Genomic DNA, 24933 nt, shown 5'->3' on the forward strand with positions numbered 1-24933 from the left:
GGGAGACAAAAAATACACTAGAACCCAGGGGAAGCACAGCTATGCAATATGAAGATACAACTTTCAACGATGAAATGCTCTGTGGAAGATCTGACCTAGTGTAAAAAGTGGGATCCCATCTGGGAAGACTGGTGATGCAGGAAATAAATGTGCAATACATCAAAAATATGTTGTCCAGTCACTGACAATTCATTTCTAGAATTCCATTTGTGTAACGCTTCCAGTCTCATAAATGATAAATAGTAAGGTTTTACTTATAACTCGTTGGTCCCAGAGGCAGGTGAGCAGGGAATGGAAGGGGCTTTGAGGAGGCGGGTTAACCCTCACCCCGGTCCTGCTGACGCTCGGCTCTGTGGGTCGAGGGAGTTTGCGTGCCAGCAGGAGAATCCAATAAATGTAGGAAGCCAAGCCTATTAAAACACAGACATGACTGTGAGATGCGCAGTATGGGCCATGTAGAAGGAAAAGCATTGACATCCGTTCTGTAACAAATTATCAAAAATCATTAACAACATGGAGGGAAGTTATACTTGAGAACAAATTCTTGTTGGCTCCTTTGAAACCCCTGAGTTTTCTGTTATCATACAAAGGGAATTTTCTAGAGACAAGTAATAAGTCTACTTTGAAACCTGGGAGGGAAGCCTGCCTGCTCCTGCACCAGAGATGGGGTGTCTGTTGGTCCACACCATGAACCGGGCAAGCCGGGAGCAGGGAACTCCAGGTCCCCCGGATGGCGAGGAACCCTGACTATTCTGAGACGACAAACATGAAGAAAGGCAACATGTATCTCGCTGAAATTGAAAAAAAAAAAGGGACCCCAAATTACTCAGTAGCAGCTCCATGGCTGGATGCTGTGAGCCCATCTCAGTGAGCGCAAAGCAGCTCGGCTGGTCCAGGAGATGCATCAGCAGAGGTTTATTACTTGTCTCAAGCAAGACGCACACTGGAGTTGATTTGCAAAGCAGTGTTCTCACCACACAAAGACAGCCCGGGATTTTAGTGGGGAGGCTTACACATATTCACAGAGGGAAGATGCACTGTCACATGTCCAGGCAGCCACATTCCTGAGCACTTTCAGTTCAAGGTCAGAGTCACATGTTCACACAGAGTCGGTGGGCACATTCCTTGAGCATAGAATTTAGTCCTTGTAAGTTTTCCAAAGAGCCTTAGCTGAAACAAAAAGGAAAACAACTTTGAAAACCCATTAGCAGTCTTTTAACTGGGCAGCAGCTTCCCCCATAAGTATCAGAGCCTGGCCCCACACAGTGTCAACCTTGCCTAGCTAGCTGCTCAAAGTTGCCCCAATTTTTTAAATCATTAAACACCCCCATCATTGCCAAAACAAAAACAAACAAACAAACAAAAAAACCCACAAAACAAACATGAGTTACAGAACTCTTTGGCAATACAGGATCACTGATGGTCCAAAGAGTTGTCTCCAAATAAGACAGAAGTTGTTTATTGTTTAGCAAACCCTTTGGTCCTGGGAAAAGATAGTATAGAGAAGGCCTGTGGGAGAATCTGAGTAAGGTTCTTAAGGGACTTTGATAACTTTTACATAACCTTAGCCAACACGAAGTTAATTACACACTATTTCCATCTAGCTATTAAAAAAGTACACATCTTTTAAAAATATTTTTCTAGTTGTGGATGGACATAATACCTTTATTTATTTATTAATAATTTATTAGTTGTATCTGATGGACCTTCATTTATTTTTTATTTATTTATTTTTTTTAAAGAGAGAGTGAGAGACAGACAGAGAGAGAGAGAGAGAATTTTTTTTTTAATATTTATTTTTTAGTTTTCGGCGGACACAACATCTTTGTTTGTATGTGGTGCTGAGGATCGAACCCGGGCCACACGCATGCCAGGCGAGCGCGCTACCACTTGAGCCACATCCCCAGCCCAAGGACCTTCATTTATTTATATGTGGTGCTGAGAATCGAACTCAGTGCCTCACAAATGCTAGGCAAGCACTCTACCACTGAGCCACAACCCCAGCCCTATTTTGTGTTTTATTTACAGACAGGATCTCACTGAGTTGCTTAGCACCTTGCTTTTGCTGAGGCTGGCTTTGAACTCATGGTCCCCCTGCCTCAGCCTCCCAAGCCATTGGGATTACAGGTGTGTGCCACCATGGCCAACTAAGATTTCTTATTTGAATTGAAAGTAGTGAAGAAAGCCAGACATGGTAGTGCACCCCTGCAATCCCAGCAGCTCAGGAAGCTTAGGCAGGAGGAATGCAAGTTTGAGACCAGCCTCAGCAACTTACCAAGACCCTGTCTCAAAATAAAAAAATAAAAAGGGCTGGGGATGTGGCTCAGTGGTTAGGCACCCCTGGGTTCAATGCCTGGTACCAGGAAGAAAAAAAAAAAAGTGAAAGAGACACCCATTTGCAGGACATCAGAATATATCATCCAAATGTGCCTCGTGGGTATAAGCTGATTATTTTGAAAACCAGCAGACATTAAAGCAGTTCTGAAAAGGGAGCACAGGGTATTTTGTAAGGGAAATGCACATTCATCAAAGAAATCATCATTTGTAAGAGTGGACTCTCACTCTCTCTCTCTCTCTCTCTCTCTCTCTCTCTCTCTCTCTCTCTCTCTGAAAGATGACTACATCACAGGAGACTGAGATCTGCAGAAGGAGTGCTACCTAGGTTTACCTGGCCACCTCTCCCTTCCCGCCTCCCACAGCCTCCCTTCCTTTACCTGAAGGAGGTATCTAGGCTCAGTTCTGCAGCCTCTTGGAGTTCACTCATCCCTGAGTTCCTCCTCCTACGTAGAAGAGACACGTGTCACCACACCCCCATTGGTCTGTCCCTGTTTATATCCCTTTTCTAACAGGGGCCCAGGGAGACCTAGAAGGGAAGAAGGAAAAGAGAGATTTTTCTGAGTGTGAAGAGCCCTGGGCAGGAGGAGGCCAGCAGGGCCTGGAGCCAGCCTCCAGTTTGTCCAATAGTGTCCTCCTGTAGAAGGACCGGGCAAGGGTCCTCCTGGGCTTGGAACTGCATGAGCTTGTTCTCTTCCCGTTTAACAATGCTGATCACTAATCTTCCACTGATGCTGACTGATACTTGCACATTTACAGAGGTGCCTTTATTTGCAGGTGTGCAAGGTACATGGAAACAGCCTGAGAAGAGAGCTGTCCCGACGCGGAGGCAGGGGAGAGGCGCTAGCCCAGCCACGGAGGAGGGCCACCTTGCGCTGAGGTCTTTCTTTGTTACTGTCATTGGAAATATGTTGCAGATGCAGAAACTGTGTTCTTTGATGTCTCAGGACATCCAATGGCAGATGCTCATTTCAGCATCATGAGGAGGACAGGCAAGAAGTAAAAACCCTTTTTTCAGTTTGATGCTCCCTTTTGGGCAGACTGTGCCATGCTGGGCCCAGGAAGGTGGTGGGCCAGTCACCTCCCCTCCCCTCAGGGTGTTTACCCTCAGCCTCCCCAGATGTGCCACGGCAGTCTGAGCCCCTGGAAAGGTCAGCTCTGGGCAAGGAGGTGGGCAGGGCCTTCAGCCAGGCGGTCACTCTTCCTCCCCTCCCTTCGTCCCTCCCTCTCGGCTCCATTCTCCCCACTGATGGCCCAGGCTGAGAGGAGCCTGAGCTCCTCCAGCTAAGGGTGTCTGCACCTGGGGCTCTGTGCTGGCAGAAGAGCAATGGTCCAGGTGACACTGCTGTGGCCAGAGAGGAGAGGAAATGGGAATCTGAAAGCATCTTTCTGTGGCTGGTCCTCAGCTGCACCATCCTTCAAGAAAGTCCGAGGGAGAGTGGCCAGCCAGGACCATGGGCCTTCCAGGGTCTTCCTATGGTGGCCTTGACCATCCAGAGGTCCAGGGAGAATGTGCAACAGACCTGTGAAGCCTGTGCTGCTTATCACCCAAGGGCCCCGCAGAGAGAGCACTGGGCCCTGGATTCTGCAGAGAGACAGAACCACCAGGACAGATGGCTGCAGCTCTATGTCTGTCTCTATCTATGGAGAGAGACGGATTTTAAGGAATTGGGGACTGGCACGTCTGCAGTTTCGTAGGGAGGTTCAGACTTGCCCTGTGCAGTTTTGGAAACTAAAGTGTGCTGAATCAGATGGACACAGACTGTCAGCAGCAGGAAGGATTTCTGCACGTTCACCTGTGCACAGGAGCCTCACTGAGTAGTAAGCTCAAAGGAGGGCCAGGGGTGAAGACCAAGCACCCTCTTCATGGAGTTGGGAAAGGGGGACCTGGAGGCCGTTTTAGAGGGCAATGCTTTTTTAGAGAAATCAGTGGGTCTGAAGGACAGCAGCCTGAGACAGCGTTCCTCTGGGAGAGGAGGTAGCAACAAGTAGGAAGGGGAGGTGAGACTGTGCTGGAACAAAGGTGCTCTCCTGCAGGAGGAGGACCTGTGTGTCCCCAGGGAGATGACCAGCACAGGACAAACTGGTGTGCGCCTCCTAGCCTCCTTTGCTGGGAGTTCAGGGAGGGAACTAGCCAATCACACTTTTTTGGAAGACCTTTCTTCAGTCAGCAAAAGAGGCTTCATGGAGCCTTCCCCATCCCTGTGCCAGAGCGGGGAAGTCCCTGGTTTCCTCTAGTTCTAAATGTTCTGAAGCATCATTTTCCAAGTTTGGACACAGGGCAAGCTGCAGGCGGGAATTCTAGCAAGATGTGAGGTTGCAGCGGGAGACCCAGGGCAGCCGGGAGGCAGGAGCCCTTCCTTACTGGGCCCTCGGGCTCTTCTCTGAGGCCTTAACATATGAAAGAGACCCCTCAACGTTGTGGAGGGTCATCTCCTTCACTCAGATCTCCTTATCAAAGTGTCAGCCTTGCTGGGCATGGTGGTGCCCAGCTGTAAGTAAGCCAGATACTTGGGTGGCTGGGCAGGAAGATCTTAAGTTTAAGGCCAGCCTAGAAAACTTAGCAAGACCCCGTCTCCAAACAAACAAACAAAAAAAAAATGGCTGAAGGTGTATCTCAGTGGTAAGGTATCCCTGATTCAATCTCCTGTGCCAAAACATAAAATAATTGAATTTTTAAAGTTCAAAATATAAAATGTTAGTCTTATCTAAAACTTCTCCTTCACAGAAACGTCTCATCTACCTTTCACCATTTAATTGGGCACCACGGCTAGCCTTGTTGACACCCATAACCAACTATTGTTACAGGGCAGTGAAAGGACACTCCCAGAGTCCTCACAAAGTCCAAGGACCACGCCACACACCGGAATCCCATGCAAGAGATTTACTGTCAGTAACAGGAGGCAAACCGACAAGGCCGTCCCTGGGAGGAGAGCAGCAGCCTGTGGCACTCACAGAGCAGCTCCATAGCCTGCAGGAGGAATCTCGTAAACTGCTTAGGAGCCTAAGCTGGGAGGGGTCGATCCTTCAGCAGGCACACATCTTACGGGAAGTTGGAAGTCATGCAGTTTTGCCTCAGAATCCAAACTTTGGAACCTCTAGGTAAAATGGCTCCCGACCTCAGATGGTGAATCTGATGCCAATAGCCAGGCTATATGGACAAGGACCAAACCAACTCCATTTTTCCCCGAGACTCCACGTCATGTAAGAAATGCTTCTGCCATGGAAAGCCCACCTCTGTGCCCACCAACAGTTGCTTGGCACAGCAAGGTTGGCAACAGAAAATGGCGATCCTTATACAATGTGGAAGTGTTCTCTCTTTGGTTTCTGCTTCTCTTGGACAATGTATCCAATCTCTGAGTGTCTACATGTTAGTAACCATTCTGTAACTTACACACAACTAGGGACGTTTTGGCCCACTCTCTTTTCTGCTTATGATTTTAGATCTCATGACATTTGTGCTTTTGAATCAGCAACAGCCACTTGTGCTTTAATATGGTTTTGGACTATAAAAGGTGTACTCAACAGGAGGGGGTCAAAGGATGTAGACTTGCAGCCTCCCTCTTAGCCCACCAGCTGATGGATCAGGACGGCCAACTGGTGAATAAATTTGTCTCCTGTTTTAAGATTGACTCGGTGATTTATTGCTATCTTGCCTTAACACTGTCATAGGCACCTGTCCTTATGTAGCAGAGACAGTGCCGGGTGGGTGCACTGGTGACTTTCACAGTGTTTTCTCAATGAGCTTGCTCCTGCTGTGGTCTGTTACCTTCCTGGAAACAGAAAGCACACTGGGCTCAGGCACAGTCCACTGTCTGTCCAGGAGCCCATTTTTGTCTGTAATCTTAGGTTTCCAGGAGGCTGAAGCCAGAATATTGCTTGAGTCCAAGAGTCTTGGGCCAGCCTGGACAATGTGATGAGAAAAAAATTTTTTTAATTGAGCAAAGCAGGCTTGTCACTTCAACCATGATGTCATTTGCCATGAGGGATAGAATCAATGCTTTCAAGCTGAAGTTAGAATTCTGGAGAGCTTATGTTTGTCATTATAAACTTGACCAATACTAACTGATTTTTTTCTGTGTCTGTGTCAGTGTGTGTGTACACTAAGGATTGAATCCAGGGGTGCTCTACCACTGAGCTATACCCCCAGTGCTTTCTGTTTTTTTGAGAACTTGCCTTAAAAAAACCTGCAACCCTCCTGCCTCAGCCTCCCAAGTAGCACAGATATGTGCCAGCATGCCCAGCACTTACTGACTTGTCTGATGAGGCTGAAAGTAATATTTTTATTTATTTATTTTTTTAATTTTTATTTTATTTCATTTTTTTTGAGTTGTTGATAGACCTTTTATTTTATTTTACGTGGTGCTGAGAATTGAACCCAGTGCTTCACAATGCCAGGCAAGTGTGATACCGCTGAACCCCAGACCCAGCCTCTGAAAGTAATATTATCAACTGTGATTTTTAAATTTTGTTTGGAGAAATGGACCAACATTTGGAAGAGCCACATAACTCAATGAATTAATATTTCCCAAAAGGTCATGTTACAAAATCACTTGTGGGTAGTGACCCATTAGCTGTGCCAGGAAGAACAATGGCTTTCGGTCTAAGAGAGCAACAGTTCATTGATGTGGAACCTGCATCCACACCAACAGTCCTGTAAGAAGGTCCATGTGTCCAGCTTAGCTAAGTACCACATTACCTGCAAAGGCTGCAGGAAAGCCCCTCTGTTCTCCAAGTATAAACCTCCGCAAGTTCAAATTTTCTTCATACAACCTTTCATGTTGGGCGCAATATCACATGCCTATAAACCCAGTATTCCGGAGGCTGAAGCAGGAGGATTACAAGTTCCAGGCCAGCCTCAGCAATTTAACAAGACCATCTCAGAAAAAATAAAAAGAGATGGGGGTTGTGGCTCAGTGGTAAAGCATCCCTGGGTTCAATCCCTGGAACACCCTCCCCCCCCCAAAAAAAAAAAAACTCACAAAAGAAACGTTACAAGTCACTGAATTCAGAGACAGACAAAAGCACTCTAGTGTTCTTTGGTCCAGTCAGACGTAAAGAAGATTCCCAAAAACATAAAACAGTAACTCCCTTTTCATTCTTTTCCCCTTTTTTCTTTTGGGAAATAGTTATTTTTCACAAAACATGTAGTTCAGGTCATCACAGAATAACATGGAATAGGCTTCGTTTTCATAGGTTGATAACCTTTTAGAAAAGCCACTTGAGTTACCGTCTAGTGTCATGTGCTTTCATGAGCTCCAAGGCTCCTGTGAAGGGACACCTCTCGGCCTCTGGCCAGGAGAGTTTGGACTGGTGTGAGCGGACCCACCCCAAAGGCTCTGTGGAATCTACATTCAGTCTTCTTAGTTCCTTTACACAAGTTAAACTTCTTGCACATTTGAGAAGATGAGAGGGGAGAGAGAGGGCATTAGAGAGATTTGGTAACAAAGGGACCTTAAAAATCATGATACCACCCATACCCATTAGCACAGCTACAACCAGAAAGCCAGAAAATGGGAAGCGTTGGTGAGACTGGAGAGAGCAGAGCTCTCCTGCAGGGCTGATGGGAAGGCAGAAGGGGTGGCCCCACAGAGAGCAAGGGGCTTCTCCTCGTGACCGGCAGCCCCTCCTAGGACTATGCCCCAAGCACTGAGAGCAGGGTCTGCAAGAGGTACCTGCACATCATGATCATAACAGCCTGTTTACAGCAGCACACAGAAGGACCCGCCCAAGCGTCCATCGACAGAAGAGGATACGTACCAGGTGGCCATCTGTACCATGGAATTTTGGTCAACCTTGAAAAGAAGGACCTTTTGGCACCTGCTCCAACAGGAACCTAAGCCTGGGGCTCTGAGGAATGGTTAAAATGGATCAGAATTCATAGCAAACACAGACAGAAGCTCGACTACTTACTGATTCTGTTTCTCAGACCAGTGAGCGGGCCCACCAGGCTGCAGGCTGCAAGCAGAGGGTGACTTTGACCACCCTGACACTGGTGGCGGGGAAACAGAGCAAAGTCTTGGCGGCCCTGTGAGCTGTGATTTCCATGAGAAAAACATCATCCACAATCTCCTTGACTATAGATCTAATTTAGAAACGGGCCCAGTCTTAAAAGAAATTGAAGCTACGGCCTGTTTCACAAGGTTGCTGCTTTCTAGAAAGCAGAGGGGGCCCTTGGCAGTGGCCTGGGGAGACCTGCCCTGTCTGGCCCAAAATAAATCTCCACTCCTGCCTCACTTTCTCCACCAAGCATCAGAATGTCACAGCCCAGTTCCAGAGTCTGTCCTCTAGGGGAGGTTTGGACAGCCATGGTGGGTGTGATCTGGGGTTGAGGCCAGCAAGGTATGGGAGACCCAGAGAAGTTTCCAGCATCAGCGCAGATGTTCCAGGACAACAGTGGGACAAGGGCCTGGAAAGCTGTCCAAAGCCTCATGTCATCAAGGAAACACAGGGACTATAGAAGCAGAGCCATGTGTTGTCTGTGTGACTGGTTAAAATTCCAGGTAGGTAGGCCCTGAGACTAGTGGCCACCACAGGACTCTCGCCAGGGTGGACTTTCTGCACACTTTTAAGTGATGAACAGATTTTATGTAACCCACCAAGATGGGAAGGCATGCTCATGTGTAAGAAGTGTCACTGTGGTGCCAGGGTTGGAGCTCAATGTATGGTGGACCTTTGATGTGGACAGGTGTGATCAATTATGGCTGTGTGGTGTCCAGCCATGAAACAGGTGATGGGATCCTGCTGACCCATCAATAGTGAAGGGACGGGATGAGAACCTCACAGAGCAGGGTCTTGGTGCCTCTGATGCAGCAGTCAGCGCTCAGGTCCCAGCCTCCCAACAGCTCTGCCTGGACAGGTTTGCAGGTTGGGGTTTCCTGATGGTGGGTGACATGTCCCGAGGAGAAAGAGCAGCACACAGCCACTGTTTGTCCTACCACACATGCTGGAAGCAGAGCACTTCCATGACCTTGCAAGTGGACTCTTCTCAGACAGCAGATCCCTGGTGGACAACTTAGCTTGGTTTTGACACTGTCCACCTGGAGACAGTATCAGATCCTATAAGTCAAGGGCTCAGTCCCTGAGACAACCCCTCCTCCGACACCAGTCTCAAGTTGATTGGGATCTGTGCTTCTGACTGACCTTCTGTGAACTGGAGTTTCCCCCATACCCCACCCATCTGCCCCAGACCAGGTTTGACCGTTTGTTAGCAAGACTCACAGAACTCTGAAAGACTCACAGAAACACTGTCCTCATGTTTACCCACTTTTATGAAGGGTACAACTTGGGTTGTGGCCAGCCCCCATCCAGGAGCCCACCAGGAACCACCTCACTGGGACAAAAGATGATCCTGTCACTCTGGAAACTCCCAGGGATTAGGCACTCTGGACTGAACAAGGGTCAAAGGACAAATATTAAGACAAAAGATGTTACCAGCACCCCTATTGCTCAGGAAATAGCAAGGATTTTAAGGAGTTCGGTGCCAGTCACCAAAGACAAAGATCAAAGTGTATATTTTTTACTATGAATCACAATTTCACAAATTATGTCCCCCCCCAAATTCATAGGTTGATGTCCTAATCCGTGGTACCTGAGAATGTGTCCTCACTTGTAGATTTTTAAATTTACCAAGTTAAAATGAGGTTTTAGGTTGGGCTCTAATCCAACATGACAAAAATTGATACATATTTATGGGACACACAGACACAGGTGCAGGGAGAGGACTGTGTGACTGCACAGGGTAAGATTGTGGTGATACTTCTACAAACAAAGGGACATCAGAGATGGTCAACAAGCTACCAGAAGCTAGGTAATGCCAAATTCTGCCTCACAGTCTCTAGGGAATGTGGCACATCTTGAGACTGGACTTCTGGCCTCTTGCACTGTAAGAGAAAACATGTCTGTTATTTAAGCCACTCAGTTTGCAGTACTTGGTGACAGCAGCCCTATGAAATGGACACTCCTGGTGTAAAGAGACTTGGAATCAGCAAAAGTAAAAAAATAACTAACCCCACTGGGAAACTACACATTCTGTCTAGCTCTCCCTTCTGGGTTACCCCAGGCTAGTTTTTTATTGCCTTTGGACGATTTTCAAGTTTGAGTTTTAGATGAGAAATGATAATAGAAATGACTTTTTTTTTTCCTTTGGTACTAGAGATTGAACCCAGGGGTTAAACTCTGAGCCATATCCCCATCCCTTTTTATATTTCAGAGACAGGGTCTTGCTGATTTGCTTAGGGCCTTGCTATGTTGCTTGGGCTGGCTTTGAACTCACAATCCTCCCTCCTCAGCCTCCTGAACTGCTGGGATTACAAGTGTGCACCACTGCACACCACTGGAAATGATTTTTGTCTGTGTACAAGCTAATGCATTCTGTGTAGTGGAGGGACAACCTTGAGTCCCCCAAACTGTTCCACTCAAAAGCACAATTTTGCACAATTTAAAGCTCATTTAAATATACCTAAACATTAAATGTGTATGTTCTTCACATTCTCCCTTGAACTGGTTCTAACATCTTACCAGTTCCCTATTCAATTAACAAATTCAAAAGCATATTTGCCACATGCCAGGGCATAGCTATATGACAATATGGTTCTTCTCCTTTTTTTGGTCAAAATTATTATTTTTTTTAACATTGGAAAGCCTCAAATTGGGCTGTGGCTGGCATTTCTCTGCTGCATTATGCTGGGATCTTTGTGGGGGAAGCGGGTGGTGGGGACAGCAGCCCTACCCTGATCTCTTTAGGACTTCATTGTTGGAATTGCTTTCTTGAGAAAATGTGAGGCTTGGGAATGGAGAACTGAGGGTCCTCAGAGCCTCACTGCAATTCATTCTTCTTGGCTCAGAGGCCTTACGATGCAGGAGGTGCTGGTTTCCTCTTCTGCACTCCACGAGAGATCCACTGTTGTCCTGCTGGAAGATAGAGGGAACTGGTTCCCAGAAGTGGTTCACCCCGTTTAAACCACAAGGCAAGTGGCAAAGCCACTGAACATCCAGGACTCCAAGGATAACACTATTCCTGCCTCCTGTGGGCAGGCCTGAGGTCGTCTCCAAAGATCCCCTCTCCCCTTGAGTGTGGGCAGGACTTCAACTTGCTTCTGTTCTGCCAAGGGGATGGGATGTCACCATTTTCATGATTACATAAGATTGTAAGTTCTGTCTTCCAAGCAGAAGTTTTGACACCCCAGCTGCCATGGGTGAGCTGCCTATGGCAAGATCCACATGGCCAGAAATCAGGGGAACTCTAGCCAACACTCAGCAAGGAGCTGAGGCCTTCAGTCCATCCATCCCCACAGAAGAGCTTCAGCCTGCCAACATCCAGACCCTTCCCCAAGGGACCTTCAGATGAGACCCTGCCCTGGCTGATACTCCCACTGCAGAGAGAGGCAAGGAAGCAGAGGACACACTGTGCCATGCCCAGACTCCCGACTCACAGAAATGGAGAACATGATGGGCGCTGTTTTAAGCCACTACGTTTGAAATGATTTCTAGGCCAGCAGTAGATAGTGAAGCAGCATGCTCTAGAAACATTCACCCACCATTCACCATCTCAGGTGCGCGATGCACATCTATCTGTAAAAGAAATAGAGCAAAATTCCTGCTCTGATGGATCATGGATTCTAGAGTTGGATGTGTGTGTGTTAGGCAACAGATGTAAGAAATAAGTGATACAGGGCGTTAGCCAGGGTTCTCCCCAGAGACAGAACCAACAGGCTACCCGGCTGGAGACAGGATGCACAGAGTGAATGTACTGGCTTGCATGAGTATGGCAGCAGTGAGAGCCTCACAGCAGGCTGAGTACAGGCTGGCGACTCTGGGATGGCCCCTCCATCCTCGTCCTAAGGCCTCCAAACCAGGGAAGCTGATGGTGTAATTTCCAGTTAAAGGACGAAGACCTGGGAACCTGGAGAAGGGCAAACCTGGAATTCTGGTGCCCAAGCAGGAGGTGGGCATGTCCCAGCTCTGTGGGGTGAGGGGACTCCATTTCGCCTTCTGTGTTTGTTCTCCTTGAGGGCCCTCGGCTGATTGGGTGGTGCTCACCCATACAGAGGGTGGATCTTCCCCACCTGGTCCACATGCTAAACTCTGGAAACACCCCAGCATCCACACCCAAAGTAATGCCTTGCCAGATTTCTGGGGATTCCTTTGTCCAGCCAAGGTGGCATGTAAAATTGGCCATTGAAAGTGTCCTAGTCTGTTCAGGCTGTTAGAACACCGCAGACCAGTGGCGTATCAACTCATTTTTTCCCTCATAGTTTTGGAGGTTGAGAGTCTGACATAAGCTGGCCAGCATGGCTGGGTCCCTGGCGAGGGCTCTTCTGATCTGGGGATGGCTGCCTCCATGCTGTGTCCTCACATGGTGGCAACAGGGTGCTCTGGTTCCTTCCTCTCCTTGCAAGGGCACTAATCCCATCATGGGGCACACCCATGATCTCATCTAAGCCTAATCACCTTGGAGGCTGCATGCTGGTAGCAGGCCCGCCCTGGCCCCTGGGGACTCAACCCCCAGTTCTTTGTTATGCATGTCAATGTGGTTCCCTGTTTATCTGCCTGGAGCACATGTGTCTCTCGGGAACATCTTGACCTGTTCGAGCCTCCTGATAGGGGACGACGTGAAGGTAACCCAAGGACGCAGTTATTACTCTTCCCTCCTCACTTTTGAGTAATTTCCCGCAGCTGTTAAAAAGATATATAAGGGGAACAAATTTGGCAATAAAGCGCGCACATGCTCCCTCCTGGATGAAGAACCTTGGTGTCCTGTGTATTTTTAACCCCGCCGTCCCTCGCCGGACTCGGCTCTGTTAGCCGGACGCGGCAGCTGCACATTGGGGATTAGGGCTCAATATCACCAGAGCTACTTAACATAGCACATGCTATTGTTCAATGGTTACAAAGTGTGTTAGAAGTGCCTACACAACACAGGAAGGCAGTGTGAGGAAGGTGGGGAGTGGGCTGGGTAGGAGTCTGCTATTTTAAGCCTCTCCTGGGAGAGTGATTGGAGCAAAGACTGCAAGAGGGAGATGGCCATGCAGATACATTGGGGAGGAGCACTTCATGCAGAGGAACACTTCATACAAAGGCCCTGAGACTGACTCACCCCTGGAGTGACAGAGGAGAAGCCAGAGGCCCTGACTAGAGCAGATGAAGGGCAGGGTGGGTGGAGTGCAGGTCAGAGGTACAGGGGCAGAGGGAAGATCTTGCACGTCCTCAGGGGTCACTGCAAGAACTTTGCTTTTACCCTTGAAGGAGTGGCATGCTCTAACCACTAAATGCTGGTCACTTCACCTCCTGCCCACTCTTGCAAATTGGAGAATTTATAAATCAGCCAAACTGGGCACCTTAATAAGCAAGATACCTGCCCTGTTCTGAGATAGTTTGTTGATGAAGACTTTCCAGAATCCTAGACATCCTTTGAGGACACCCAAAGCCCTGCCTTCTCCCACCTCCTTTGGCTGTATTCTCAGATCCCAGCAGAGTGGGCTGCATCCATCTGGCTTTGTGCCCTGGGCAGGAAGATGTGCTGGGCAGGGCCTACATCCTACCTTTCTGTTAGGTCCCCTGCTGGTGTGTGCCCAGGAGCTCTCTCCTTCTGGCTTCTCAGCTTCTCTGTTTTGGCAGAGTTCTGCCATTCCTGTGGCTTTCCACCAAGTGCTGCTCCACCAGCCTGCCCTGCAGCTACCATACCTTTTCCTTGCTGCTCCAAGGAGCACAGTCCATGCTCAGTGCCTGTGACCATCTGGCCCTCCCCTTCCCTGTTTCCCCAATGGGGTTTATATATGCTGCAGCCATCAACACTCCAAGGATTAAAATGCCCTATTAATGAGAATGATAGATGAATTTTAAGGAAAGCAATGAGTAAGGGTGTTGGTTTTCTAAATAAGTTCATGTCCAAGTGAAAAAGAGAAAAGCAGATTGCATATTTAAATTCCAGTGTTCTTTTAACATTACAAGTTTTACCCAGTGTCCCTGGCAGTACAAGTGTCCCAGTGTTGTGTTTCTATAAAGAATAACTGTATATGTGATTTTTAATTTTATATACCTAAACAATATCTTTCTGAAAATAGTAACAAATCTTTGGGAAACATACATAAATTCAGATTCTTTTCCTTAAGGAAGGTCTCCTAATGTATGAGTCTCAAGGCCCCTGATGTGTGGGCCCTCTTTGGAGGTGATAAGAGATGGAGATGAATTGGTGGCAGATCCCAGCAGGAAAGGAACAGTGGGACAGACAAAGAAGGCTCAGCTGCTGAGACCGGTTGGAAGGTGGGCAGGCCTCTCAGCTGCTTCTGGACTTTGGGACAGCAGCTTGTACTAGGGGGTGCCAGGTGACTCCTGTTGCCTCTCAGACTGGATGGGACCAAATGAAACTTCAGACAGAGGCCCAGTCTAGGTGAGGGTAGGAAGGCGGGGGGGGGGGGGGGGGGGGCCCTTCATGGGTGTGAACCAGTATCAATTTCAGGGCCTGCTTAGAAGACCCAGTCTTGCTTCACTTTCTGCTGGTGTTGCCCAGGAAATTCTTGATAATTTTTTAAGACCTTACACTTCCATTCTGCACTAGGCCCTGCAAATTTTGTAGTGGTCTTCATTACTGAACTTTCTGTGTCCCCTTGTAATTCTGCCAAGGCAAAAATACACTGGCCTCCCCCTAGTGCCTGCTGGAAGCCTTTCCACCCCAACTACCCTCCAGCCCTGAGTTCTGGCCCTAGGTCTGGTTTCCTCCTGGGGGAGCTTGGGGTCAGCAAAGCTGCCCTCCTTCAAGCTGTGTGTGGACTCAGAGCCCTGACCTCACGGGGTAAGCCACTGCATAAGTGAATGTCAGCAACTGCGTGTGACCTGTCAGACCAACCACGCGTTTCCTTGAGCGCTGTTCCTACATCTTTGAGTGAAACCACGGGTGGGACTCGTGGGTATACTGCGACAGATGATCTGATTAGGACGATTTTCTTAAGTGCAGCATGAAATGGAGACAATGTCCAACCCTCCTTAGGCTGACATTTCCTGGAGCTGGGGTCACCTGGGCAGGAGGGTGCACTCCAGGGGGACCAGGCGGACTAAAAGGCAGCCCACAGTCACAAGTGAACTTCACGCTTGGGGCGCGCCTTGGGGTGGAGTCCTCATACCAAGGGGAGAGAGGGCGCACGGGATTAGGTCCATGGGCAGAGACCCGGGCTTGGGGCACACCCGCCGCCAAAGACTGTTGTGCACATTTGCATCCCCGGCACTGCCCTAGCCCGCACCCACCTGGGCGGCAGAACTCCGGCAACAAGGCGGCGGGAAGGGCGGGAGTCTGCACCCAAAGAGCGTCTAACCGCGCGCGGATAGTCTGCGCCTGACGCCCTGCGCGGCCTGGGCCTCAGATGGTACATTCCTCATCCCCTGCCTAGACCACAGATGGTTCCGACCGGTTCCGCGCACTTCTCCCCGGCCGCCGCGGAGCGCGCAGAGGGACGTGGCCACGCCTCGCTGAATAGTCATGAGGTGGGAAGCTCGGCCTCCGGGGCGGGGCAGGCCACTCCTCGCGCCCCTACGCGACCGGCCGGGGCGGGGCCCGGCTGCGGACGCGAGGGGCGGGGCCGGGGTCCGCTCCGCCCCCGCGCAGGCCCCACCCCGCGCCCGCCGCCGCGCAGGGCAGGGGCGGGGCCCGTCGCCAGCAGGCCCCGCCCCCGCGGTGAATATTGATGCGGCGCGCGTCGGCGTCGCCCTCCTCCCATTGAGCGAGGCTGTGTCGCGTGGCCCGGCGTCGGCGTGACGGTTGGACGCGGGCGCGGCACTGCGGGTCCCGATTGCTGCAGCCGCTTGTCAGTGTGATGAAGATTGGCACCCAGGTAAGCTGTCACTCAACCGCTCCGCCGCCGCCGCCGCCGCTCTCGCCGCCGCCGTCCCTATCAATCACACCGGCCGCGGCGGCCGCTGCCGCACCGCTGCGCCGCCTCGGGTCGGGCGGGCGGCGCCCGGGGCCCGCACTTGCCCCGCCGCCCGGGGCTGGGGGCGGGCGCGGGGGAGGGGAGCGCGGCGGGGGAGGGGGCGCCGTCCGCTCGCGGCGCGGGGGCGCGCCCGGCCTGTTTTCCTGTGTGGGCTCAGGGACGCGGAAATTTCTGGAAGGCGCCGCGGCCGCCGCGCAGGGCCCGCTCGAGGCGCGCGCTGCTAACCGTCCCTTTCGGAGTGCGGCGCGCGCCCCTGCGCGGGCGGCGGGGGTGGCGGGGGCGCGCCGAGCCGCGGGCGGGGTGCGGGCGGGGGCGCGCGGGCCGGGCCGGGGCGGGCCGAGGGTCGGAGCGGGTGCGGCGGGCCGGGCCTGGCCCGGGGACGCGGCGGAAGATGGCGGCGGGGTCCCGGCGCGGTGCGGGGTCCCGGTGCGGTGCGGGGTCGCGTTGCGGGGTCCCCGTGCGGTGCGGGGTGTCGCGGCGAGGTCCCGGGCCGGTGCTGGGTGGCGGGGCCCGGGTCGCGGTGTCGGGCGGCGAGGGTGCCGGGCGCGGCGGAGGGGTCCCGCGGGCGGCCGGTGGGGTTCCGGGAGGGGTTCCAGTGTGCGCTTGACCCAGCCGGTCCGAGTAGCTCCTGGGGAAGAGTTTGGCACGGGTGCCCCCGCGGTGGACCGCACGTTCCTTGTGAGAGAACTCGCCTGCTTGGTTCCGCGGTGCCCTGCGATGCCCGGCTTGGAGAGTGGCCCCGGAGCGACCGCCGGGCCCCGCCTAGGACGCTCGGATCCTCTACCCCGTAGACGGTGCTGTGCGTAGAGCGGTACGAGCCCGGGAGCGGCGCCTGCACTTCGCTAAATTTGATCGCAGACTTGCAGCCGTTCAAGATGGATTTGTCATAGACCAGGGGCTCTAATGTCATCATTTAGGTAGCTTGTGAGAGTGGCTTATTGTAAATGTAACCTAGTTTTTCCTGAAGATGTTGGTACTTTTCGTCAAAGGATAGAAGAAAACCCCAGCTTTAGGCCTCATCTCATGATACTGAAAAAGGAGTGTTCGGTTGGTATTATAAAGATGAGTTTAAGTGAACTGCCAACGTGTTCGCCAGTACAATTACTGGTGATGCAGTCGAACCTGGTTGACTTGGAAGGTGGCACACTGACTCTCATCTTCATCTCTTGTTCTTTAATGTATTTAGGGTGGAGAGTGATGTGTGGATCATCTTGCTGCAATAGTTGATGGAGCTAAAATGTACCCTTTTGTTAGGGACCACTGCTCACAATTCCTATGGATGCACTGCTTTCTTAGTGGGCCAGTTGGAGTTGAAGTATTTAAGAGTTAAGTATGCTTTAGAATTGAGTAAACTTGTCCTGTGGAGGATGGCCAGCTCTAAAAATTAACAATCTCTGTTTATAATTTTAAGTGTCAGCAAGTTACCTGGTTAATGATCTGAGGTTCCTGTTCTCTAGCTTACATTTAGTTACATTTCTGTGACAGTGTAACCTAATTTTAGGGAAGTCCTAATTGTGAATAGCAGAAATGGTCGTTACTTGAGTAGTAACATTCTGTTTACAATTTTCATTTTTGTTTCTAATTGTTAACTGTCTGAAACTTTAAAAGAAAAGCCTGAAGGTGAGAAAGTGATGCAGAGTGTAGACCTCAGGGACCTTGACTCTCCCAGGCCAAAATAAAAATTTCAAGAATAGAACCAATGATTTTGAAATAGTCATCAAAACATCGAACCAAATTATTGATAGAGTCCAATCTAAGCCTTCTGTTAACACAGTACATCACCCATCAGTGGCTCTGGTAAGTCTTTGGAGTAGTAGTGAGATTTCCCTGATAACCTGTGCTTTGTGAACATGTCTGTCACTGACCTGCTGAAACTCCAGGGCTTATTATCTGCTTTCATCATTGAAGAAGTGCTAAATTTCAGCTAGAAGTTATTGCAGATAAATATTTTTTTCCCTTAGGTTCACATAGCAAGTTCTTCAATAGAAGTTCATGTACGCTGAGCCCCTCCTTTATTAGGAATATGGATGGATGTGTTCTTTTTCCCACTTCCTGACACGGTTTTGTTGATGGCAGAGGTGACTAGGAATTCAAATAGCAGGACAAGGGAAACAGCTTAGCTGTGTAGGCTCATGGTGAGGCAAGTCTGTGAGGGTGAGAGAAGTAGCCACAGCTGCAGGAAAGGCTGTCTCCCACTGGTTGTACTGACTGAGCAGCTGTTATGGGTCTGTCCTCAGCTGTTTAAGAAGAAATGTAAAATGGATGTATGGTGTGCAAAAAGTTCAGTCTGGAGATGGATGAACATTTGAGGACTAGAAGGCATGGTCATTTGTTGAGAAGTGTCTGTAGGCCTGGCCACCAAAGGTGGCCAAGTGTCCTGCAGATGCGAGTGAGTGCCAGTTACCTAGCTTGCTGCCTGCTCTCTGCAGGTGGGTGTCAGTCGCTGCCAGTTTATTGTTTCTGAAAAATTCACACAGAGAGCAAGCAGTGTGATATTATAGCAAATAAGTTGTTAAATCTGTATTTAAAAACTGTTGTTCCTTTGATGCCTTAGGGACTTGCGAAGAGGATGGAGCAGGCTCTTAATTCTAAGAAATTTTTGGGATAAAGGTCTACAGCTTAATCTTGAAAACTGCCAATCTGCCAGGTTGAGAGACTGAGGGTCTGTGAACTAGTACAGCATTTGGATTTATTGTGCCTGGGGTGTTGCTTGGTGGCAGAGTGCATGCTCAGCAGGCGCAAAGCCCCAGGTTTGATCCCACATACATACTCAAATGGGATTCATTTTACCATCTGAGGCCTTTCCCTAAAATGATGTGGGGTGATCATGCTGACAGGTCAAGCCATGAGGCTGTACCTTTCTTCCCTCCTTGGGTTAAGCTGCTCAGCATGAATTGTTAGTGTCCCTGCCTGAGGGAGATTATTTGTGCCCAGGGTGATATTGCTATTCTAAAGGTCTGTGTTCCTTAGCTTATCCTCTAGCAAGCATAAAGCTGTCTCTAGGTGAGGCTACAGAGGGAGGTCTGCTGTGGTCACCAGGAGTAAGCATAAAGAAACCTAGTGGGACCCCTGGAATCAACATATTGCTGAATGTCTGGGCAAGTGGAGCCATGGTTCAGCTCTGTGTTAGCTTTTCATCACTGTGACCAAAATACCTTACGACAACTTAGAGGTGGAAAAGTATTTGGGGCTCACAGTTTCAGAGGTTTAGTCCATGGTTGGCAGATTCCTTTGTCCCGGACCTGAGGTGAGGCAGACCTTATGGTGAAAGAGTGTGGGAGGCAAGCTGCTTAACTCTTGACAGCCAGGAAACAGAGTTGTGGGGTGGGGAGAAGATATGCTAGGGACAAAATATAAACCCCAAAGGCACACCCCTACTTCCTCAAGCCATGTACCACCTATCTATAGTTGCCACCCTATTAGTCCATTCAAATTATTAATCCACCAGATAGATTAATCCACCAAAAGGATTAATCCACTGTTAGATTACAGCTTTCATAATTTAATCATTTCTCTGCTGAACATTCCTGCATTAACACAGCAGGAGCTTTGGGGAACACCTTATACAAGTCATAATAGGCTCTGATGGGATCCACCTGCCCACCAGGGATCTTGGCAGCCTTCAGGAAATTAGACTATTACTCTCAGCTCTGTCCTCCTTTCTGCACACTTGACTTCCTCTAGCTTGGGCCCCACCCAGCTCTACCTTGCAGCCTCTCAGTCCCCAGTGCTACCTGCCTGATCCTCTTCCCTTTCCCAGCACACCTCAGAGAGAGACTGACCAAGCTCTTTTCTCTAACATCCCACACTCAGGCGCTGACCTGTGAGCAGGGGGCTGCCTGGTGCAGTGAGGAATGTTGGGCTTCTGCATCTGCACAGTGCCCCTCCTTACAACAGGGCCTACAGTTGGGGTGGGTCGCTCAGGTTGTGGATTGCTAGGTACCATGATTGCAATTTCTAAAACAGTCTGATCAGATTTGTGCAAAAACAATGCCTTTATGAGAGCTTAGTAGACTCTCAATATATTTAGTTATATGTTCTCCAAGATGTTTTATTAAGATTTGCATTTTTGTGTGTGTGCTAGAATAAATTAAGGTTATAACTATAGGAAAAAGGAAAATTATAAACATTAAATGGTCAAACTTCACATTTAAAAAAATTCAGTTATATGTTTATGGGTACTTTCCCCAAACTTCTGTTGTAGAGCTCTCTCTATTTGTATAGTTATATATACAGATTTTACTGTCTTAATTAATTTTAAGTGCACGGCTCAGTGGCATTTAGTTCATTCATGTTCTGCATCCATCTACCTCCAGAACTGTTTTCGTCTTCTTAAACTGAAACTCCTCATGGTTAAACAAACTCCTCTTTCACCCTCTCCCCAGCCCCTTGGCAACCACCATTCTACTGTCTCTCGGAATTTGCCTGTTGTAGGTACTTCAGATAAGTGTAATCACATAATACTTGTCTTTTTGTGATTAACTGTTTCACTTAGCAAATGTTCATCCATATTTCAGCATGTGTCAGAATTTCCACATTTTAAAAAGCTGACCAATCTTCCATTATATGTACCACATTTTGTTTATTCATCCATTGTCTGGGTACTTGAGTTCTTCCACTGTTTGGTTATTGTGAATAATGTGGCTACAAACACAGGTGTGCAAATAACTAAGTTCCTCTGGGTGTAGATTAAGAATTAGAATTCTATATCATATATTAGTTATATGTTTAACTTATTCCCCGCCACGCCCTCCCCACACCCTCCCACCCCCAGTACTGGGGATTGAACCCAGGGTGTTCTACCACTGAGCTCCATCCCCACCCCTTTTTATTTTATTTCAAGACTGGGTCTTGCTAAGTTGCTGGGGCTGGCCTTGAACTTGGCTTTCTTACCTCAGTCTCCTGAGTTGCCAGAATTATAGGTATGTGCCACTACACATTGCTCTATTTAATTTTTTGAGGAACTACCATACTGTTTTCCTATAGTGTTTGTTCCATTTTATATTCTTATCAACAATGCATGGAGGTTCCAGTTTGTTCAGATCCTTGACATCACCATCACCATCATCATCATTATTATTTATGGTGCTAGTGGTCAAACCTAGGTCTCCCGCAGTCTAAAGGCAGGTGATCTACTATTGAGCTACATCCCCAGCTCCAATTTTCTATTTTTTGATAGTAGCCACTAGTGGGTGTGAAATTGTTTTGATTTGCATTTCCCTATGATCAGTGTGAAGTTGAGCATCAAGTCCTTTGTCCATTTTTGAAGCCAGTGGTTTATGTGCATACATTTTGCAAATTGATCTGTTAAGGTATTTCATGTTGTATTACTAGCCCACATTATGTTTTTCTGTGTATATTTACATAAATATTTCTCATTAAACATTTAAGATCTTAACAATTTTGCAATTGTTTTTATGTATGTGTATACACACACATATATTTTATTTATAGTCATGTCCAGTATGTCAAAGTCTTTAGCATTCTCTGTTTTGCCGTCTGAAAGCTGACTTGCTGGTAGTCAGGTTGAAAGGGAGTATGGATCTGAAGGGCAGCAACTGCTGGAAAGAGGGCCCGATAGGGCCATTTCTATACTACTGCATCCCTGAGCACAGGCAATGCAATGGGAGAAAGACTGCCTTTGAAGGGTTAAGGTTCCTATTTTCTTTCCTTTTTGGTGGTGGGGATTGAACTTAGGGCTTCATGCCTGCTAAGCACATGCTCTACCACTGAGCCATATCCCCAGCTCCCTAGTTCTCATAAAAAACTGATGCATTGATCCTTAATAATTAGGACGTATGAAAGTGTTGCATGTCAGTTTGTAATGATGTGAGAGTCAAAAGTTTTGATGTGAATGTAAATTTACTGTAATAGGTGTCATCTAAAACAAATTATAAAACCAATAAAATGTTTTTATTAAATTTTGCTTTGTCTTCACTGGACATATATGGACTTTTGGATTAGAGATACTTTTTTTGTGCAAGTTTTCAAACAATTTAATATCTGTGATTTTATTTGGTGTTAAATTTCAGGTGGGACCTCTCCAAGCCTTGTTTGAAAAATAAAGTGATTTCTTGGCAAATGTTTTTCCTTGAATGAATTATTTGATTGAACATCTCTCTGGGGTGGGAAATGAAGGGCTTTTGTCTTTTGAACCCTGATTGGCTAAAACTTGTGAAAGACATGAAAACTCCCTGAACTGTATGATGGATAATTAATGTCCCAAAAGGGAGGTTAGAGAAGGTGTCCTTTATGAGTATGGAATTTGGGCAATTTTCTTGGTGCCTTGATAGTTTCTGTAGGTTTGTTAATAGACAGGTTTAGTTTGGAAAAAGATCATCAATTAAGTGTTTTAGGGAAAAATAATGAGAAAAAAATCTAGAGAGGTAGCCCCAGAACTCTTGTCCTTGTTTCTAGTCCTTTTCTGGTTCCATAACTATCTGACTTAATAATCTCTGCAGATACTAGAACTGAGCTTACCCTAGAATCTCCAGTCCTTCTGTGTTGGGATTTTGCCTGCGGGCTTTCAACAGCAGCAGGGAGGTGCACTGCTAGAGTGGTCCTTCCCTGGGTGTGGCAGCTAGAGAGGGGCACAGATGCTTGGACTTATCAGGTGGCAATGCTGACTATTGCAGTGCATGAGATATGTCATCAGAATGAGTCGAGAGCCTTTCCAAAGGGCTGAAAGAAGTCCATTTGATGTTTTTTTTTTTTTGTTTTTTTTTTTTAAGACCTGTTTTTAAATAGCCATACTTGAGGCCAGGGATTGGCAGATGGCAGGCCTATGGATTCAATCTCAGTGCTCTCTGGTTTTATATGCTTACAGCTGAGAATGGCTCATATGTTTTTAAAGAGCTATAAAGAAAGAGAAAGAGTATTTAATAGAAGTAGTATGTGGTCCACAGACTTACAATACTTACTGTCTAGCCCTAGTTCACAGGACTACTCCATGCCCCACCCCTACCCTGGCCATAGATCTCAATGGAAATACATCAAAGTTGTCTGGATCAAAATGAAATCAAATAGCAATATTGTTGGGGAAATATGAATTAATAAATGAGGAATAGGCAAGATGTTTCCCCTCACTGGACTCCTGACTTAATATGGTGGGTTTATAGGTCATCTGTAAAAAGAGAGCATAAAGAAATAGCCCTTAAATCATTTAGGATCATAAAAGTACATGTTACTAGGTGCTAGGACTTGACTCCAGAACTCTGCCTTAGTGACCAATTCCCTTTGAGCATGGAACACTTTGCTTATGTGTAGTTGATGATACACAGTTATGGAAACCAGTTGGGATGGGGTGTTCCTGTTGATTTGGGGTGGTATGAAAGTAGCTACTAGATGCCTGAAGATCGGATGTGTAACTCCCAAAGTGCAGAGGGGGAAAATACAACAAAGAAAAACCTTAACAAAAGATACTAAAGGGAAAAATCCCAAGAAAGCATGCTTGGGATATTTTTTAGAAAACAAAACTAAGATGATGTGAATATGCCAGATATATCAGGAACCACACCTAATGTTGAAAGGGTAAATCTCAGGTGATAAAATTCCAGATTTAGTACAAAAAAGATATCTAGCCAAGTTTTCTACATAAGTCAGACATCTAAAACTAACAAGTAGAAGAGAAATAAGGGATGGAGATGTATCAGTGCAATGAGAAAAGGAGTAGAGCACTGTCACCATCAGATGAGGCTAAGGTATGCACAGGAGAGAGGAGCAGTCGAGGGTTATTAACATCATAACAGAGACCTCACTGCACAGTTGATCCTGATGGGATGGGGGCTTGACAGCTCTGCACACAGGGAGGGACTTCCGTAACCCAGGGTTGAAATGGAGTTCTCAGCCTGGCACCAGGAACATGGGCCAGATCACGCTCCATCGAGATCACCCTCAGTAATCTCCAGAAATTCCTCCATCTGAGAACTGCTGATATGAGGGATTTAAGTAATATTGATATGGTGGCTATGTGGAACTAATGGACATATGCAGAAGTTTGTGCCCAGTAAACATAAAATGTCGATTCTCATCAGTCTCATAAGACACTGAACAAAATCGTCTGTATTTTAGACCATAAAGAAAAATTATCCCAAGTTTTCAAAAGTAAATCCTAGGTCAAAATCTCAGACTGCAGTGACACAAGCTGCTTGGAATTTCAGAGTAAAAGGATAGCTTGCAGGGTGCGGTGTCCATGCCTATTGAGAGACTCGGAGTCTGAGGCAGGCTGGCAACTTAGCAAGATCCTGTCTCAATAATTAAAAAGGGGCTGAGGATGTAGCCCAGTGGTAGAGCACACCTGGCTTCAATCCCCAGTACCACAAAGAGTGAACAGACATCTAAAGGTGTCTATTCTACCTGGACATTTTAAGATCGATCTATGGATTAAAGGGGGAACTATCACAAACTGTTTTCTGACTATAAGTGGATGACAGTAAAGGTTTTATATCCTGACCAGTGGGGTGAGGCACAAACGGCTTTCAGGGAAAGAAACTCTGGAGCCTAGAGTACATTTATTAGAGAACAAGAAAGTAAGTGAATTTTTGAGTGTTCAGCATAAAACACTAGAAAAATAAAATCACCCCCCAAAGAAGACAGGCAAATAGATGAAGAAGGAGCAAGGACACAGTATTTTTAAAGGAATGTAATGGCAGATTGAAAGGTACACGTAAGAAGG

At 47.8% G+C, this 24933-nt stretch overlaps 1 protein-coding gene and 2 long non-coding RNA genes across 10 annotated transcripts in view; 2 read left to right on the forward strand and 1 right to left on the reverse strand.

Annotated features, from left to right (window-relative positions):
• The first annotated feature begins 2862 nt into the window (after window positions 1-2862).
• Window positions 2863-5960, forward strand: LOC124089291 (uncharacterized). The gene is made up of 2 exons (XR_006850698.1): window positions 2863-3214; window positions 5143-5960. It is a non-coding gene; the product is annotated as an uncharacterized LOC124089291 (long non-coding RNA).
• A 3619-nt stretch (window positions 5961-9579) lies between these two features.
• Window positions 9580-15795, reverse strand: LOC124089288 (uncharacterized). Of its 2 annotated transcripts, none has more exons than XR_006850693.2 (3): window positions 15577-15795; window positions 11066-11244; window positions 9580-10217 (listed from the first exon to the last, which is right to left on the reverse strand). It is a non-coding gene; the product is annotated as an uncharacterized LOC124089288 (long non-coding RNA). The 2 variants fall into 2 exon arrangements; XR_006850692.2 differs by having other exon boundaries at window positions 11066-11247.
• Window positions 15796-16038: 243 nt separating this feature from the next.
• Pknox1 (PBX/knotted 1 homeobox 1) overlaps window positions 16039-24933 on the forward strand; it is a 65134-nt gene continuing 56239 nt past the window's right edge. For 2 of the 7 annotated variants that reach the window (XM_046438894.2, XM_046438896.2), the window contains exon 1: window positions 16039-16160. The gene's annotated coding sequence lies outside the window, so the exon portion shown is untranslated. The remainder of the gene's footprint in view (window positions 16161-24933) is intronic. The other 5 variants (XM_046438900.2, XM_046438897.2, XM_046438893.2 and 2 more) reach the window with 3 other exon arrangements.

This window comes from Marmota monax, unplaced genomic scaffold, assembly GCF_021218885.2.
Source record: "Marmota monax isolate L192 unplaced genomic scaffold, Marmota_monax_Labrador192_F-V1.1 WCK01_AAM20220418_F8-fsc00125, whole genome shotgun sequence".
NCBI lineage: Eukaryota > Metazoa > Chordata > Mammalia > Rodentia > Sciuridae > Marmota > Marmota monax.